This window comes from Durio zibethinus, chromosome 10, assembly GCF_047325235.1.
Source record: "Durio zibethinus cultivar Kanyao isolate XHJ-2024 chromosome 10, ASM4732523v1, whole genome shotgun sequence".
Taxonomy (NCBI): domain Eukaryota; kingdom Viridiplantae; phylum Streptophyta; class Magnoliopsida; order Malvales; family Malvaceae; genus Durio; species Durio zibethinus.
The window spans coordinates 26,255,058-26,263,113 of record NC_143171.1 but is presented as its reverse complement, the minus strand read 5'-3'; positions in this window follow the sequence as shown (position 1 = coordinate 26,263,113).

Below are 8,056 nucleotides of genomic sequence, written 5' to 3'. Positions count from 1 at the left end.
TTTCAAATTTTACCACATGGTAGAATGATAAAGAGAATTAAATTCTTTATTTTCACTTTGAAAGTCAATTGACTCCATCCCTATTTTTGTGGCCTTTTTTCTTGATGCATTTGATATGGAAGATATATTTGAGAATGATATATTTGTGGTAAAGGATATATTTGAGGTGGAGGATACATTTGTGGTGGATAATTGTCTTAACGTATAGATTTGTAGACCTACCACTAGACATGGATTAGAAGAGTCGTCATAAATCTTTTTTTGTTAAGGTGTGATGGACCACTTGATTGAATCTATCTTATTTAAGGAAGAGTCTTAAGATTGAATTAGGTATCTTTAAAAAGTAGATTCTGATCTACGAAACTATAATTTAGGTTTTAGAGTACGATTATATGTAAAAAAGGTTATAGTACTCTTGCAACGCCTATCAAAAATTAGTACCAATTTGATCTCAAATTATCCAAGCTTTGATCATATTTGTAATTTATCAAATTATTTAATATTAAAAATTAGTCTTAAAATTGTCTCAGTAGTTTGGTAGCAATTTAAGATAATTCTCTCACCTCATGAGTACTTATGGTGACTGGTGCCCTACTCTAAAGAGGCTCTGTCATTGTATTTATTAAGGTTCTTTATTTGAAAAGATTAGTAAAATCTCTCAATAGTTTAGTAGAACTTATTTTGAAATAGATCTCCTAATAATTTGGTGAAATTTTATTGCAAAAAGATTTATAAAAATTTTTGAGAATTTCATTAAGTCTCCTAATAATTTGATATGATTTAATTTAAAAATCAATCCTACAATCATTTAGAGGATAAAATTATTTTTTTTATTTCCTAAAAAAAATCAATTTATGAAATTTTTCAATAGTTTGGTGAATTCTATAAAGTTTAAATTCATAAAAAAGCTCCAAATAGTTTAGTAGCATTCATGAATTTATTTTGTAAGAAATTTTATTTGAAAAAGATTTATTTATTTTTGTCTTATTTGAAATGATTTTCCCTTTTTTGTATTTTTTTTATATATATCCCTTGATTATTTTGTTTTTCAAAAATAAAATATTTTTTAAAAATAAAATCCAATAAAATTAAATAAAAACTGAAAATGAAATAAAAAACTTAAGATAGATAATTAAAAAAAAATAAAATCCAAAAATAAAATGAAAATGAAAAAAAAAAAAACTCGTAATTCGGGTCGGATCTACGCGCGAGTCCGCAGGTCATGGGCTGTCCAAAATGACATCGTTCTGGATCGTTATAAAGGCCATTCCTCAGCGTTTTGGCCTCAAACGCCCATGTTCTCTCTCTTTCTCTACAACTGAATCCTTTGACCTCTCTTTAAAATTTTTCAAGAACCTCATCGAAAATTTTAACCGAAAGCTGAGAATCCCACTAGTTTCTGAAAAACTGGTAAAAAAAAAGGCTAGAAAATTTAATCTTTCATTGAAAAATTCATAGTTCATCCAAAACCCAGTTTTTTTCAAAAAAATTCTAAAAAATTCCCAATATTCTCTAGATTTTGCCTAGATCCTTTCAGACACCTCCCAAAAATCTAAATCTAAACCCAGAAACCCTAATCTAAACCCAAAAATTTTAGATGAACCAAAAAAAAACCAAAATCCTAAAAACTTCCTTCTGCCTAGAAACTGTTTCTAAAGTAACAATCATATTTCCACCAAATTTTTTCCCATGTCATGGTGTTTGTGTCCTCTAAGAACTATTCCATCTATAGGCATTCTTAGGACAAATTTGAGAAAACGAACAGAATCAATCCTAAGCTTGAATCTTAGGATTGGATTCTGTCCAAACCTTACTTTTAGGTCTAGGTTCTTTGCTAATTTTCTAGATTGGATTCGTAAGCCCTAATTATACAATAAACCTTTGACTATGTTGAATTATTTTGACCAAATTTCAATTTTCCAAATTCACACCATTAATCAAAACAAGGTAGGAAAGAAGAAAGACACTAAAATAAAATATAATAATAATAATAATAATATAAAATAGCATATTATACCATAGTAATAACAAAGAATAAAAATCGACCTCGGACACAGATGAGTGTCTACAACTGCCCTTCTTTGCATATTCCTGTTATATAAGAATAATGCAAAGATCTAGATAGCCACTCTATTCTGGTCCAAAATCAATAAGTAGTAATAACTAGGATAAAATTATGGGTTAGAAAAATGATTTGGATTAAGCCAAAGATCGAATGACTAGGATGAAACCATGAGTCTATGAGATAAACCAACAAAGACTAAGTTAAGGTCGAAGATGAATGACCGAGACAAAACCCAAAATCAAAAAAATAATCTAGACAAAGCCAAGATATGAAACCATAGGTTTAAAAAATGAGGTGACCAAGACTAAGTCAAGGTCTAGGACGAATGATCAGGATGAAACTACAAGTCAAGAAAATGATCTAAACTGAGTTAAAATCAAATGACCGAGACAAAATCACAAGAACAAAGCAACCAAGACTGAGTCGAGGTTAAAGATGAATGATCGGGATAAAACTGTGAGTTAAAAAAATAATCTAGACTGAGTCGAGATTGGATGATCGAGATAAAATCATGAGTCTAAAAGATAAAGCAACAAGGATCGAGTCAAGGTTAAAAAATGAACAACCGATATGAAATCGCGAGTCAAAAAAATGATATAGATTGAGCCGAGATTGAATAACTAGGACGAAATCACGAGTCTAAAAGATAAAGCGACCAAGACTAAGTCAAGGTCGAAAATGAATGACCAGGGTAAAATTGCAAGTAAAAAAAATGATCTGAATGAACTAAAATTGAATGATTGAGATAAAATCACGACTCTAAAATATAAAGTGATCAAGATTGAGTCAAGGTCGAAAATGAATGACCAAGGTAAAATTATGAGTAAAAAAAATGATTTAAATTGAATCGAGATCGAACGACTAGGATGAAATCATGAGTTTAAAAGATAAAGCAACCAAGATCGAGTTGAAGTCAAAAATAAATGACCAAAGCGAAACCACAAGTTAAAAAAAATGATATGGGCTGAGCCGAGATTGATTAAGTGATAAGTAATATTGCAATGATATAAATACATGTCCTATCCAAGATGCAAATGTAAACACAATGTATATAATGTTGTTGTCATGATATTTCACTTGTAGTGACAAAGTTCACAAGACTCCACCAATTCTTCTTAGCTTCTTAGTATTAATAGTCTCAGAGTAAATTTTGTCAGTTGATCATGTCATTCTTCTTATCTGGTCACAACTCACAGGTTGTGTCTACCAATTTATCACTAGATTCATCACTGGACTACCTTGTTTGCCCCATTGTAAATCATTTTCTCATGCTTCTTTTATTTGTCTCCTCTTGGATTTCTTTCAAAAAAATGAAAAACTTTTTATGAAAAATGTCATTCATTCATTTGCCATCATTCAAATCAGTGACAGACATGTATATTTCTTTGGTTTATTTAAAGAATGTTCATTTAGTGAAGGATAAGAAAAATAGGTCTTTATTGTTGAAAGAATAAAATGTTGGGTCAAAGACAACTCAAGGGTGAGCAAAGACAAAATACTATGATTTATTCAAATAGGATATTAACATCTAAAATAACGATTGTTTAGATAATTTTGAACTCAAAATCAGAATCATATTTCAAAAATGCATATCTTCAATTTTTGAGTCAATCATCATCCTCATTCCAGGGATCTTCACATGAAGTTATTTTTTTAACTTTTTATTTTTACTTAAATTGTCCTTTTGAGTTTTCAATTTAAGTTTTCTTTTTTTTTCCTTCTTTTCTTTTTTTTCTTGCTTTTTTTATTTTTTTTAGGTTTTTTATTTTTTTATTTTTTTATTTTTCGCAATTGCTTCTCTTTTTTTTTTACACACCTCTTTCCCATTTATCTTCTGATCCACTAGTGACACTTTGATCAAAACTTCACACAATCCAATGGCAAACTTACCTTAATTCAATTCATGATCCTCCAAATTGAGTATTCACATTTGATCAAAATAGATTTTTGAGTTATATAACGTAGGCTATAGTAAAGGTTGCCAAAGAGATGGATAAAATAGGCTCAAATTGTACTTGTGGGGTAATTAAACCAAGTGTCATTTCTTCATATGAACCGTATTGACATTTTGTCCTATCAATTTTGTTTTTGGTGGAACACATTGGTATTTTGCCCTATCAATTTTTTTTTCTTTTTTATTTTTTCATTTGTCAAGAAAACTTAATCACAAAAAGGCTTTGCCCCTCAGTGTGGGGTAATCCTTAGTTAGGGTTTCTTAAAAAAAATTTTCAACAAGCTTAAATCGAATAACAAGGGATAATATTTTTTTTATGGAAGGCTAAAAAAAAGATGATAATTTCTCATTTCGAACATTAATACTCTCAATAAAGATATTCATTGACTAAGAATAGACTTGTGAACAATTACAAAGATCATGTATTGCATTACTTTTGAAATTTTTCTTAGATTTATCCTTTTATTTTATAGTTCCAATAGACCAACAATCTTAAATTTATCAATCAAATCATCATGAATTGTGTTTTCAAAGTCAAATTCTAAATTATCATTATGGCTGTCTAAATATTCATTATTTGGCTATGAGAAAAAGATATGAGAAAGTAAAAGTAAAAGTAAATGATATTCACATAAAAGAAAAATATCATGAAAATGCATCAAATCTGTTATTTTATTAAAATAATAAAAAATAAGATGAAATCCAAGTACATAAAAGAAAATATATATTCTCAATAAATCTAAAATAATATGCAATTCCAATCAACCTCCCTAAAATTATGCCTTTGGATGATTAGGTGATGGGTTACCACTAATATTAGATGTCATGTTTCTACCGGCATCAAAATTTGTTATCACTTATTTGATCAAACTTTACACCATATGTTTTAAAGGGATACAATTTTCGATAAAATGGCTCACCACCCTAAAATGGTAGTCACAGTAAGTAGTGGAGTCATACCATTTGAGATAGGGAAGTTCAGGTTATTTTGTAAAAATATGAGCAATCAAGTGGTTTTTGTAAAGCTCTTGATATAATTCGATATATCTCATAAGAATAGGGTCAAATGTATATTTTTTCCTATTCCATGATTCTTGTGCACCACTTGTTAGGGTAGTAGGACAAATGGAAGGCTTAAAAAGAGATGGATAAGAAGATCATGGAGTTGACTGGTAGAGTACAGTAGAAACATGACTTACAAAAAAATGAGATATAAGATAGATTGGCTGAGGATAGTTTTTGGATTGCTGCTTGTCGAAACTTATAGCTTGAGTCTTACTTTCTTTTTTATTAGGCATTTTTTTAGTAACAGATGATTCTTCTTCTTTCAGTTTATCACTCTTAATTGTATTTTTTATGATCTCCCCTAAAATCACTATATCGATAAAATTCTTAGTCATGTTCCTTATCATCTTCTCGTAGGATGGCAACTTTAGAGTGCTTACAAATAGCATTATCATTTTTTTTCGTTAAGAAAGGTTGTACCTAGACAATGACATCTGGCCTATTCCTTGAAAGATTTAGCTACTTTTTTCTCTATTTCTTGTAATAATAAGTGATTAAAAGCCATATCTATGATGTGATGATATTGGTTAATAAATGATCGAGTCAAATCTTTTTATTATCGAATATGAGTCATGTCTAACTGAACATATCACCTTGTAGTAGACTCGATTAAGCTGTCTTGAAATACATGTATGAGTAACTTTTCATTACTGGCATGAGCTACCATCTTACAATAATACATTGTTATATGTGTAATGGGGCATTTGGTACCGTTATACTTCTTAAATTGTAGTACCTTGAATTTTAAAAGAATCACAATATCTGAAACCAAACAAAGGTTTGTAACATCCATGGATTCATAAAAATCAATGCCTTTTATAGCCCATAATCTTTTTTTAATCATGCTCATAGCTTGATCAGTCTTATAATCTTCGAAGATACAGCTGTTTGTAACTTTATTTCTTTTTTGGTTTAATCCATTTTGGGAGTTTGGATGGGCTCATCTACCTTTTCAGTGAAGATAAGATTGGTATAGCTTTAAACATTCCCTTGATTGTAATTTGAGAACATGGTTTGTTGTTGTTGAAAGTTTGAAATGGTTTAGGCCTGATGCAAAGTAAAATCTGGAGAATACAGTGGCTTAGTATCTTCATGTGAGATGCTTTCTTCTATTATTTTTCTTTTGTTTATCTTTTTCAGAGCGTCTAAAATCCTATTTAATTTTTTTTCATGTATCTCTTGGGCCTTTTTTATCTTTTCGAGATTATTGGCATTATCTTGCTCCATTTTCTTGGCTCTAGCCCAGGTATAATACCAATGTTGAGCTATCCTTGAACCTTAATTTCCCACAATGTGCAAATTTAAAATGATGTCCATGAAACTCTAAAATTACACATGAGAATGAGTACTAAAACAAAATGCATGAATGCAATAAGTAAAATTTACCACAGCAATTGTTATCAAAGAAAATTTTTATTGAATTAAAGTTATTTTTAACCAAATCTAATATTACATCCATGAAATTCTAGAACTACTGAGAAAAGAAACCCATGGCTTATCGATATTGGCTCTACACTTCGTTAAGGAAATCTACCAATTTCTAATTGTGTACTCCCATTGGTGGCACATTTGTTTTTCATTTTTCAATCATCTCTATCATTCCTTGGCTTCGTAAATAGCCATAATGATTCGATCAAGCAGAGACTTCAATTGGTTATGTTTTTGCACATATGCTTCCTTCATTTATTCATGTTCTTCAACCACAACCTTTATTTGAGCTCCGATTCCTATTACCACTTCGTTTAGCATCTAGATGTGCTTTTATGCTTCAAGGAGCATTGCATCCCTTTCTTCTAGTATTGCCCGTAGTTGTCCATTTTCTTGCAAGAGTTAGGCCAATTCCTAATTAATGGATGACCTTGTTGCATTAAGGTCAATGCATAAATTCTTCCATCCATCATTTTCTTGCTCCAGTGTTTGGACTTCCATTTTTAGCCTTTTATTTGTAAGCTTCAACTCTTCAAACTTTCTTTTTAAGCTAGCAGAGGATTTACCTAGGCTTTTCATGGATGTAACTGAGATTTTTTTTGTTAAAAAATATTTCGTGGCAAGTATTCCTTTTAATGATGTGAATGCATGATAAAAGAGAAGAGTTAGTAAAAAAAAATACATAAATATAGAGATCAACATATAGGGATAGTAAAAATATACAAAAAGATAATACATAAGGTTACAAATGAACATCCAATCATGGGTCTTATGTAGGATTTTCTAACACAAAGGTAGGTATGGTTCTATCTATGATTGGGCTCTTAAAGTTAACTATATGTGGCTTGGATTACTTTTAAAAGGCTCTCAAATTATTTTTTACATCATTGTCCATTACAGACTAGTAAGGCGTCCCAATCTTCCCCCATCATAAGCTATAAGTGAAAAAGGTTCAATTTGAATGGGAGTGTTTTACAGGTCCATATGAAAACATGAAATCTTACGAGGGCATATGTATTTCACTCTCTCTTAAAGATAAAGCTTGGGTGAGGAGCTTTATGTTATGCACATGCAAATAAATGACAGATATATATAATAAATAAATGAATAACTAAAACAAACATAAGTAATGAAAAGAAATAAAAAGAAAATAAAATTTGAATTTATTAGGCAAGGCTTGGATAATAAGAAATTGTTTACTGGCTTGACTTTTGATGTCTTCAGTGGAGTCACCAAACTGTCTTAACATATAGATTTGTGGACCTACTGTTAGACATGGATTAGAGGAGTTACTACGAATCTTTTTTTATTAAGGTGTGATTGGCCACCTGATTGAACCTGTCATATTTAAAGAGGAGTTCCAAGATTGACTTAGGTATCTTTAAATAGTAGATTCTAATATGTAAAATCAAAATTTAGGTTTGAGAGTATGATTATGTGTGAAAAAGGTTATTACACCCTCACAATGTCCATTAAAAGATGATATCAGTTTGATCTCAAATTATCCAAGCTTTGATCATATTTGTAATTTACCAAATTATTTA